The following is a 12,537-nucleotide window of genomic DNA, read 5'->3' as shown; positions in this document are numbered from 1 at the left end:
TCTTTCAAGACCGCTTTCGTAGGGCATGCGAAGGTTCTCTGTCATCATCGAGAAAAAGAGTTGGGACATCTGCTGGACATATCGTGTAATTTTATCCCTTAGTTCATCAAGGTTTGAAGGCGGATCAATGACGGAATACCCATTCCTTCAATATACCTCCCTGAGGAAGGCATCAAGTGATGTGAGATCAGGAGAATGTGAAGGGTAGGGGAATTCTATGAACCTTGAAATAAGCCTCCGGAGGAAGTGTTCTGATAAATAGGCTCTAGAACCACGTGATGTGTGACAGGTTGTTCCGTCCTATTGGAATACCTGTGCATGAAATGGAATGTTTCGGACCATTTGCTCTACCAATTCCGTATGAACGAAAATAATTCTCAACAATAAACGTCTTTTCTTCCAAAAGTCAATACCATTGCTACAGCTAAATATAATGGCGTAGACTCTACACGTGCTGTTGATACATTTATAGACTTTTTTTATAGATTTAAGCATTGCTTGCAGTCGAACGGCATATCTCTCATAGCACGTGTATTGAAGGGGGGGGGAGTTCAGTTCCGGTTTTTTTTCTTGCGCCGTAACGTAAAAACAATGCCATTTTGTAAGAAAACTCATGTTAGAAGTAAAATAGTTATTAATAATAAAATAATAGAACAGAACATATAAATACTTTAATTACCTTGGATGTGCATCATATAAAGGAGAAAAATCAAATTAAAATTTTCAAACTTTTTACCGGTTATAAGCCTGATAAACAGAACTCTCAATCCGAATCTTGTACAAAAAGTAACACGCTTAAATTGTGCAATACTTTAGCAGTACCTACGTTATTATATGACAGCTAAATTTGGCAGATAAGTAAACAAGATAAACAAAGAATAAAAACAAATGAAATGAGATTTATGAGAAGAACTGCAAAATACAGATTATTAGAAAAAAAGAAATGAAGATATTTTAAAAGAACTAAAAATAAAATCAACAGAAGAAAAACTAAATAAATATAAACAAAAAAAATTAGATAGAACACGTTAACCGAATGGCCAACACCTGATATCCTAAACGATTAATAAAATACAGTATAAACCAATTGGGAATAGAAACCTAGGTAGACCTGAAAGGAGGCTATTAAATTAAAACTGAGACCGGAACAGATCATAATGTCTATACCCGTATTTATCATTATAATGATGATGATGATGACAGATATTTCGTCTGAGTAGAAAGGAAAACAGAATAAAATTCAGAAGTATCAGTTAATCAAAATAACGGTTTTATATATGTTTGGCTGGTATAGATGATGCAGTAGCTGCAAACCTAATATTGCAACCCTACATGATTTATTTTAAAAAAACAATCAAAACTGGGGGGGGGATATACTTTCGACATAGTTGCGTGTAATAAAATATGCAAGATAGCGAGGTGGTAATTATGAATAACTCTTAGCGATGTTCCAAAAGATGAGAGCAAGTTAATTCATCTCTAAAATAAGCAAGGCAAAGATGAGGTCCTTTCTATTAAAACAAACGTGGTATGTCATTGCAAACAAACACCAGAATCGTGTGTCCTCAGATTAGCCTTTATTTAGCTACTTCTAACATAAGGAAATCTAATTATTCTAATTAAGGACGGAGGATAAACATAATCACTCAGACAGGAGTAGATTTAGCGAGCACTCCTCTTATTAATAGTGGGATCAAAAAATAAGGAACGCACACAGGTCGTGTGATCGCCTTCACCAAGACGTCTAGTGATTGATGATAACATTCGAGTAATCACAGCCATGTTTGCGCTCGTGATAATGCTCATTACGTCGTTATCTGAGTCTCTTCTATCCTCACCTCCAGGAGTCATATGGTTCGTTTGCTTTTTATCGTTGAGGATACACGTCTGGGTGTGGCCATAGTCAAGAGATCATGCAGATATTCTACGAGTGCTTGTCCAGTAACTCTCCACTATTAGATAAAAAAGAGATTACTGAAGAAAAAATATGACGCTTGCCGAGGATCTTCGTCAAGTATATCTCTGTTGTATTATCTGAAGAATGGTGATATATCGTCTGGTTTGAGAGAACTGCGAACACAAAGTTACGGGGAGAAAATGAAATTTACAATCCTTCCTCCCAACGGACGGAAGATGGATTTTCATTACCGAAACGATTAACTTGGCATTGTCCATAGAGAGCGGTATTGTTCAGGATTCCGTTCTGTTAATTAGATCTGTGCAGATACTGACATCATCCATTCTTCTGAAACAGGCTATCGGTCTGAGATATTATCAAGTCCCGCTGTCCCCAGTGAAATGGACTTCCATACTGACGTCTGTTGTTATTTGATACCGTTGATTGTTCTAGAATCTCGCTGTTTAAGATGAATAGCTATCAACATCAGAGAAGAAATTTCCTTAAAATATCTCCGTCTAACGTTGCTTCCCTGATCATAACGACATGGTAATGAAATACCAATGGCAGAATTATTGATCGTGCACTACTCATGGAAGTCTTTTAACGAATAATGGTGGAACAATGATGAAGATGCGGTGAACAGAGGAAATCTAGTCATCTCTGGAACTACAGCATGCAAATACTACATTAATCAATGCAACAGGCTCTCATTAATGCTAAAAATGGTGCCAGAGTCACGTGATCAAGAACAGTTTGCATGGAGATAAAGAACGAGAATTTCCACTACAAGTATAAGCTCCTGCTTCTAGAATGCAAACGTCTATCCAATATAGAATGACTATTCGAAGCCCTCTGCATGAGAGATTTAAAATAACTCTGTTTCGTATTTTATTTTAAAGATAATAATAGTTATTTAAGTATATTTAGAAAAATAAGTTTAATAGTTATATAATTATTTACTAGAAATTCGAATATGCATCTCTATAGAGAATCGGAAAAAGTACATATTAGAGCATTTTAGTGACAAAATTAGGCAAACAAAAAAATCACATATACGGTATAAAAGTAAAAAAAAATGGCTCTAAGTGTGATAGCAAATACTGTCACTGTACAAGAAAATTATTATGAAAAACACCTAAATTTTACGACTATGTCTAATCATTTCATTATTTGTTTGTACTTAGCAAGCTAGTACTCGTAATGCCAATTTTACAAGGGTTTCCAATACATATTAATTGTTAAGTATTGTTCTAAAATTTTGCAGACGATATACAAATAAAAAATCAGTAAATAATTCATAATCGAAATGACTCAGAATTTTACTAAAACTCATACAGTAAGTACATAAATTGAGGAAATGGTTTTAATGAGAGTAGTCATCAACGAAAAAGGTTCAATAGTCCCTGAGAAAAACGTAAGCATATGCCACTCCATGATGAGAAAAATACAATTGTACAAAAAATAGAAATAAAAAATGCATGGTGCATTGACATCTTCCGACCAGTACAAACTCATCTTTAAAAGAATTACATTGCCAACTCTCCTATTGATTAGAAAAGCGTATAAATGAGAAGACTGATAGGTTTCTACACACAGAGAGATTGGAGAGGCTGATAACAAAAGAAAGATCACTACCATATGCGCGATTGAACTTGCAATTTGCGAAACACGAGACCTTGGAAATACTGCCCGCTCTTCTTTCTCCTAGTTTCGCCGTTGTTTAAATGGAGGATGATTTATAAAGACGGTATATACGTTTTTAATGATGTCTAGAGTACACCAAAGATCGGGCGGATTAATTCCGTAACTGATAATGAAGTTTAGCGTAGAGAGAAGTTCATTAGAAGAGTGTCATCAGGAGAGAGTACAAAAGAAGTCGAGAAAAGAAGAGATGATAAGATAATCATGAAGAAAGAGTTAACATTCATACAATTTCAGTGCTCTGGTAACTGGCTCCTGGAATGGTCTATATACTATACTCATCGGAGTCGAGCTACCTGTATAGCATAATACCTGTAGTTTATTATGATGAATTGTGAAGAGCTTAAAATTACGAGGCGGATAAAGAACAGAAGATAGTTTTATTGCAATATTTATCAATAAAATGTTATTGTTAACTGAGAGCTATTTTCTCCAAACGCTACTTAAGGCAGAAATGATTTCAAATAACATGTCGACATATAGTCGTTTATCAGAGCAGCATTATATTGCCGTGTAAAATTCATTTTTTATTATGTCAAGTGTGGCATCTATTACGATTTAATTAATAACTACATGTTTTAGTAGAAGATGCAGAAAAAAAATCCTAGTAAATTTCAAAACTTAGCTGCCATAATTTAAAAAAATATATATATAATATGATAAAGACAACGAAAGCCTCAAACTACAGTTCATCATAAGATTCAATCAGACAGAACAAAATTCTAGATCGTACAGAACCAAGCTCTTAGTTCAATCTGTAGTTATTTCGCTATAACGAAACGATAGATGGAAATAAACGAAAACATGTAATACTATCTAAAATCAATATCGTTCGGTAAAGGCTTTTAACATACCGCTATACTTTGCCTTCGAATCCTCCGTTTTTCCAATAAATAAACAGTGACTTTTAACAAGTGAACTATGAACACAGGCATACTTAACAATAAGATCAAGATCAATATTAAGGTCGACTGATTACATTGTAAGATACTCTAAATAATTGCTTTATGTGAAATACAACCAGTACGCGATAGCTGATACGAATGCAACACCAGTCGAGACATAGTCTGGTAATAAAACTCCAATTAACCACTTATATTGCTTGTTTCGACTCATAGTCAATTTAAAACATCCTACTAATTGAAAATTGGCATTAAAATTAATAACGTAGCGTACATCTCATAAATAAAATTATTCACTTGTAACGATGCGTGCACGTGGGTGCGTAAGTAGAAACGTGCATTTATATGTGTGAAAGAACGGTTTCAATACTGTGGGGATCAGATTCCGAGATCTGTTGGCTTTTTTGACTTTTGCTGTGGTCAAGTGTCAAATTTAATGAAACAAGAACACGCGCTACACTATCCAGAAATGCATTCTACGGCACGCACTTACAGAAGGAAGTACTTCAGAGGGAAGAGTAAGAACATGAGATATACCAAATCAGCATACCTACGTTTGTTGGAGGAGCCAGGTTACCTATGTACGGTTAATGGCAAGTATAATTCCGAGTAGCATGCGGTAAGTTAGCCGCGGTGGTTAATGGCATCCCACCCTCAACACCTGCACCGTTGCTAATGGTCGTGGTCACTAGTGGAAATGTTAGAAGGAAATCAGTTAAACAGTTTGCTCCGTCACGCTCGGAAAAGAGGAGCGCTGCATTCTGTTCACTGATCGCGGTGCATGCAAGTGGTTACATGACTATACGTGGTGATACAAATATCGAGGGACTAACGTGTAACTCATTTACTCTTCTGCAATCCCCCCCCCTCTTATCTGGGAGATGACTTTAGATAATGTCCTTAATAGTGCACATGCTGTACCTCAAATTCTTTCCTTCTACGTATCTTCCTTCACGCACGTACGTTGAGGCAAAAGGATATGCAAATATCATACAAAACAAAAGCTGATTAGGTACCTCCTGAGTAAGACATTTCTAGTGTGTGATCCAGACCGATAGATTTTACTGCAATATTACATTACCGAGTATCTCGGACTTCAAGGCAGTGTTTTGAGTCTATCCTACATTACAAATATACATGGTCAAGTTTTAGTTGGCCATGTATATTTGTCATCTAAATATACATGGTCATTTAGATGTATATTTAAATGACCATGTAAAAATGACCAGACATTTGCCGACTAAAGCCAAAAAAGTAGCTAAAAACATTTAGAAGTCATACATTACAAGACGGACTTGTTACGATCATTCGGATAATAAGGTGTATCTTCAATAATAAGTTGCACATCCACTTGTGTACCTATTTAGCTGATACATTAATGGTATTCTTAGAGACCATAATGCACAGGTATTTTACATCTCGCACACTGAATATCAGCAATCCACTGATAACTCAAATAACAATAATAAAAGAAAATTAACATGGCTTAAATTACCATGGCTTTTATTACATTTTATTAACTATTAATTACTAATTAATTATAATAAAATTCATGGGAATGTAGATCATGTTTTAACATACATAAATTAGCGTCTCTACATGTCACGTATATACGTATATGGCGTGCTTGGAACGAACTGTATCACTATATAAAGTTCTACTTTCATTTTTCCATTTGAAAATAACTGTTCTCGGAGATGCTGAAAATGACAAGTAGAATACAGTTCCTTTTTTTTTAATTGTTTTCCTTTGTAGTAGCAATTCTATCAAATTTGGAAACCTATTATAGATATCAGTACCGTAGGTAGGCTAAAGGTCATATAATCCAGAAACCCTATCCAGAAAAGGCATTGTATTTTAATGCCTGTTTTTTTCAGGCCTCTAATAATTAAGGTGGTAGACTAAGAAAGTGAAAAAATCATCTATACAACCATTCTCAGTGGAATTTGAAATCAATATATGTTAGTTACAAAGACAGTATCCACTTGGCCATCCAAACCGACAAATTTAAGATGATTTCAATTAATTTCAGTAACACTGAATTAATTGAAATCAATAATTCAAAACACTGTCCTCATAATCTTAGTTATTTCAGAAAACCTCAAAACAACCCCATCCTGCAACAATTCTTCTTATGAACTTCATTACGTGAGAGATACAACAACAACAACAACAACAACAACAAATGTACTTATAAAGTAATTGTTTGCTATATGATTAGTGCTATTGCATTGAATAAACGTCTTTATTGATAACGGACACCAGCATATTACTGAATCAACTTCATAAGAACAGTTTTGAAGGAAACTTAAACACAATCTCAAAACCTTTTTTAAAAAGTCTCGTGGTTTTAAGCAGAACAAGTTCATGCAATATCAAAAAAGGGACTTGGAATACAAACCAGAGAGCCTGTCATTGGAAATATGACTTGCAAATAAAGAATTGGTTTGGGAATTAAATTGTCCCATGTTTTTCCCACATTACCAGATATCTTCAAATACCGCCTAATACAGGCATATACCGCTGAAGTACCAGTTATATTTTAGGTACCTCCTTCAGTGTTAATTTCAAGTAACCGACCTCGAATGGATAGCATATCCGTTCTCCAAACTATACTTTGCGCATTCGTATCCCATGAATGGTGTGAGCTGACCATTCTTCTCTGATGTGTATATCAAGACTTAAACTGGATTAAAAAATTCCACAACAGTTTATCAGGAGTAGAGTTTCCAGATTGTTAAACCTTTAATATAAGTATATTAAATGTACTAAGTACATTAAGGTTTTCAACCTTTTATTTCTTCAATTGGTATAATAAGGAGAGTTTTTAGGTGTGTTCAAGTTTTATTTTCTATAAGCATTTTCTATACGCAATGTCTTCGAGACACGCCGAACTTCATTAAGCAAGACAATTTGATTCGACTCACAAGTTTAATATGTCAATAATGGCAAATCCATCTTAATCCACGCACCAAGGATGTAGTGTGTTTTTAATTAGAAATCTTTAAGAAACTTGGGAAGGGGAATTGAAGGTTGTCCCTTGTTAAGGAAGAGCAGGATATTACATCTGATACGATATAACAATACCTCACACCAAATATTGTTGCGCAGTATATATCAATAAAATAATAATAAAGATGGACAGGATGTATTGATGGTATTAGCTCGTCTCTCGGTTACAGCTTGAAAAAGAAAGTGTGCGTGGGTTGGGAATGTCGCTTCTTACACACAGGAAGCAATTTTGCGTCCTTTGCTATACGTGACTAGGAATGGAAACAATTCAGGACCCGAGGTGAAAGTTCGGTCGGATTCACTATTCATATAAATGAAAACGAAAACCACTCTGCAGGATCTATGGAGCAACAAATTTGCACACAATAAATTAGTTCTTGGATATTTTGAATTGCGAAGAGTTTTTTTTTTTTAATGTGTAGTCGGCAGTAACTCCGTGCAATCAAAATTACTAGCTTTGGATTTCTGACGAAAAAACACTGAAACCGAAAGTATACGTTTCTTTCTGATAAATGTTACGCTTCCAATGAGATATTTCTCAGAATTCAGGTTGACAGAATGGATGCGAGAATATGCTTTAGTTGTGAAAGTTATAATAATTTAAATGTCTACACAACATGCAAAAATAATCCTCTGAGACTGATTCAGTTCAGTGCTATACGCATGTACGTGCATGATATGGATGCTGAAGAAGGAAAATGGAACAATTTTCTATTACAGTCATTATTTTCTTGGTATCCTCCTAAATTTTTAAGATACTTAAAGGAAGATGAAGAAAGTCATTTACACTGAAGTCATTTTCAAAATTTCAATAAACCTTCGTATTTCAATAAGACGGTGTAACATCTAACTGTATATTACATTATGTCATGGTACAAGTTCTCGAAGTTCCAAAGTAGATCAGCTTTGGTCGGAAAGACCTGGGTTCGATTCACGTCCAAGACGAGAGAAACTTTTATTTGGTCTTCTTTAGTCTCTTTCGACTAAAGGTGAGTTAGCCGGTCTCATACGGATGCAGGGGGTATTTTAATCCAAAAATTTGGATTTTTCGTTCCCCAAAACAGGTAAACCGGCAATCCTGAACACAAACACACATCTACAGACATAAAATACACCTTCCCCCCCAACGTCCGGTTCGGCGACAGGTCAGTTGGGGTTACTTCAGGTCACAGAATGAAATAGCGGACCCTGCAACTGTGGGATAAAAACGCTAGAAGGAAGAAGAATGTACAAAATAGGATTAGGATAATGCAAAATTCTCATGCTGACTATATGATATCAGTGTCCTTCTTTAGATAAAGAAGATATTTTAGCACTTAATAGCATAATTATCAAACGTCTCTCTCTCTCTCTCTCTCTCTCTCTCTCTCTCTCTCTCTCTCTCTCTCTCTCTCTCGTGTATGAAACGTGTAGGCCTTAGGCCTGAGTACTTTGATATTACACTACCGAAAAGTAAAGTATCAAAATTACAAAATTTTAAAATATACTTGGGCATTTTTTTGATGCCGGGTTATTCAAAAAAGTCATGCAAGGAAAGTATGCTAAATATGTCCGCTTGACTTCCTGCAATGCGTGCCAATAACACATGGATTGGAAACAACTCGTAATGACGTTACACATTTCTAGGTTCTTTCTGTAGATGATGGATGAAGATGTGGATCTGGAAGAATCGCCATAAGAAATTATCACAAGGATAGATTAGATCTGTAGATACCGCTTCAGAGCAAAATGATTACTATGTGGCGTGATCTCTCTCTCTCTCTCTCTCTCTCTCTCTCTCTCTCTCTCTCTCTCTTTGAAGAAACAACGAAATCTCAACGTCCTGAGAAATGAAATAATGACACGATGGCCATTGAAAATATTAAATAGTGGAGTGTAAACTCAAACAATGAGGAATGTCTTTGATTTTTCTTCATTCCCATTTCAGGATAATTTCGCACAGACTGTTTCAAGTGCTCTATTGTAAACATTCGGGCATTCGTTGCGACCTCAAAGTCGTGATTTAAACTCGTAAACCTTACATAATATGTGTCATCATTTCGCCAACCTGTAGGATATCTACTGCAGCTTGTATTGCTTACGTAAAACTCGTGTTGTTGTCATTGTCAAATAGTAATAGATGAATAAACAGTAATAAAAATGCAGGAGCCAAGAGAGAGTATCTTTTAAATGGAAAAACAACTGCAATTCATGCATAGGGTAGGTATGAGCTGCCCTGGTATTGCTACATACGATTATATCACTATCGCTTAAAATAAAATAAAATAAACCCTCATTTTTTGAACATATCAGTATGCGTTCATTGCTGGAATGAATGAATGTCAACCAGTTTTATTAATAAAACAAGCTTAAGCAAGTTTTCACAGCACACACTTAATATTTTAATTTTCTTTAGATGTGTATTCTTTAGCATTCTTAAGGTAAACATACTGTTTTTAATCTGAACGAATTTCTAAGATTTTTAACGTTTCAAACTGCTTTGTTAAACTGATTTCTTCTCGCATCTTCAGTAATAAGAAATTTAGCATCGGTTATGTAATAGAAACACTGACTTTTATAATTTTTAAACATTTTCGTGATCTTCTTTAGATCTATTTCAGCTGCATTTCAGTGTGAGCTGTAAGAAAATCTAGACGGCCCACTTCATTCCATTAATCATAGTGACTACTACAAGATAGAGTAAATTTCGTTTCTTTTTTATACCACCATCACCACCATCGTTGAATTAATCTATTGAAATTGGTCAGTGAATGCTGACGCATCCAGCTATGTACTGATCCTGATCAAGTGCTTATTACTTGTTTGTTTACATTTCGAAACAAAAATACTTTCAAAATAGTCCATTATTCGTCAAATTCTCTAGCAAAGTAAAGAGCATATTGATATTATACCAAAATAAAACAGAAAATAAAACATTTAAATATAAAAAGAGAACAAAATAGAATTAACAATTATTCTAAGCTTCTATTATGCTTACTTGTTAAAGTAGTTCGCCAAAAGACAAGTGAGTCTGCCTGTTAAGAAATATTTTATATTTTATGCTTCTTTTTTTGAGAACGACTGTTGGTTCACTTGTCGTTACCTGAAAAGGAAAGGGTAAAATGTAAGTTTGAAAACGTTTGTAAACATCCGCTTTAAATCAATTTCGTTTCCACTAAATTTTCGTGTGCGTGTAAGCAAACAATTTTTGTTTGTGTGTGTGTGTGTGTGTGTGTGTGTGTGTGTGTGTGTGTGTGTGTGTGTGTGTTTCTCATTATGTACGCTAATAGCGTTAAACAGAGTTTAGTAGAGACATTTCCAGAATAGTAAGAGAGGATAAAGTAAATTAAACAGCAGCAAAAGGAGAGGGTAATTCGCACTTGCAGTTTTTCGGAGACTTAATTCAGCTTTTGAAATAATTAAATTGCTTCAATTAACAAATGGAAGGTCTGCAGCTACAAAACCAACTAACACGTGTGAGTAGTTGTAGTTATAAACCTGTAGAAGAAAAACGAATTTGGCAATGTCATTCGAATACAAAGAAAGGAGAAGCCAAAAAATTCCGAGTCAGACACGAAAATTGATGAATAACTTATACGTAATGAAGGTGTCCTTTGTATCTTTCAGATTATGACTGTGAGCAACAATGTAAATCGTAGTATTAAGCTGGTACGCCTAAATACGCAGACACATAGCATATCTTGAATTTCTGTATTTGTGCATGAATTTATTTGCAGTTCGCACTCAATGATAACAAGACTCAAATGTGTTCTGAGTTATGTAAAAAAACACCAAACAGAAGCAGCTCGTTAGCGGTTGGCAAGTTGACAATCCTACGTTGCAAGTAGTAACGGATGACAAAGACACTAACGCGTAAACAGACAGGTCGAGACGGCTATAAGAAGCCAAATTATGTATGGTCCAAGATAGCTGAAGGTTGTACTATTAACACTCTAAGTAAATTTATTTACATCGATTGTTTTTCTTCTTATCCTAATCCAAGAGTGTCCAGAGAAGTTTCTAAGCAGTATTTTTCTCACTATCTGAAACAGTTATGCTAGTCTGAGTACTCAGAGGTATAATAATAAGTAAAATGGAATTCAGAGAATACTATCTGAGAATAATGTTCAATATTCTAATTCATGAATTAAAAACAAATTAAACATGAAAAATAAAATACAGCTATGAGAAACGCTAAATTAAAATAGTAATATTTTCGTGTGGTTCAAGTTATATCAGGCAGACATCAAGAAGCCTCGAAATTGAACAGAAGGAGCACATTGGTTAAGTCAAAAACAACAGAACAACAGACAAGACATATCAGGCCTGTCATCTCATTTTTCTATAACTAACCATGTCACTGAGTGGGATAAAAGCTGTTCCCCTTACACAGAAGAAGACTACCACTCCCGAATGTTTAAAGAAGCAGCTACAGTCGCTCGCTCAGTTAATAACCTTAACAGGAACCTGGGTTTAATACTCCCAGAGATATGGAAAACACTAATTAGATCTCTTGACACACAGGAAATGAACTTCAATGCAAACTACAGAACGTTCCTTAGCAACAACTAGTTAATCATGTACACGCGATAAGTTTATCACTCACGCTCAATGTTATTTCAGTTTGTAACTATATTCGTTAGAATTTTACAGTTATTCCTATTTGTGTAATGTTTTTTAACCTAAGTGCTTGAACCCTGAAGATGCCAACAGCTAAAATTTGGTGAAACTAGTAGTGAAACTAGTATTTTAATAAATATTTATTAAAATACTAGTTTTAATAAATTGTATTAAATAATTACTCTAGTTGGATGATCAAGAAAATAAACATTCATTATGAAACATTCATTAGTAATATTTTCATTTTAACTAAATCAAAAAACTTTTGATATTTATAAAAGACGCTGATCCTGTAGTAATCAAAACGAACAACAAGGCGGACGTTTGCACAAAATACACAAAAAAAGTGCACGGTCAGTGGATTTCAATCGACATTCGCGCTGGATTAGAGTATCGACTACTTTTAGAGTCCATAAAGAACAT

The 12,537-nt window shown here is 34.7% G+C and overlaps 1 protein-coding gene across 1 annotated transcript in view; it reads right to left on the bottom strand.

Moving 5' to 3' along the window:
- Positions 1 to 10,511, bottom strand: part of LOC150100319 (poly(rC)-binding protein 3-like) — an 874,229-nt gene extending 863,718 nt beyond the window's left edge. The window contains exon 1 of the mRNA XM_090403220.1: positions 10,493 to 10,511. The gene's annotated coding sequence lies outside the window, so the exon portion shown is untranslated. The remainder of the gene's footprint in view (positions 1 to 10,492) is intronic.
- Between the last annotated feature and the right edge of the window lie 2,026 nt (positions 10,512 to 12,537).

Source organism: Typopeltis vanoorti, chromosome 13, assembly GCF_054136105.1.
Source record: "Typopeltis vanoorti isolate ZY-2024b chromosome 13, IOZ_Tvanoo_1.0, whole genome shotgun sequence".
In the NCBI taxonomy this organism is placed as follows: domain Eukaryota; kingdom Metazoa; phylum Arthropoda; class Arachnida; order Uropygi; family Thelyphonidae; genus Typopeltis; species Typopeltis vanoorti.
This window is presented reverse-complemented; position numbering and strand designations above follow the sequence as displayed.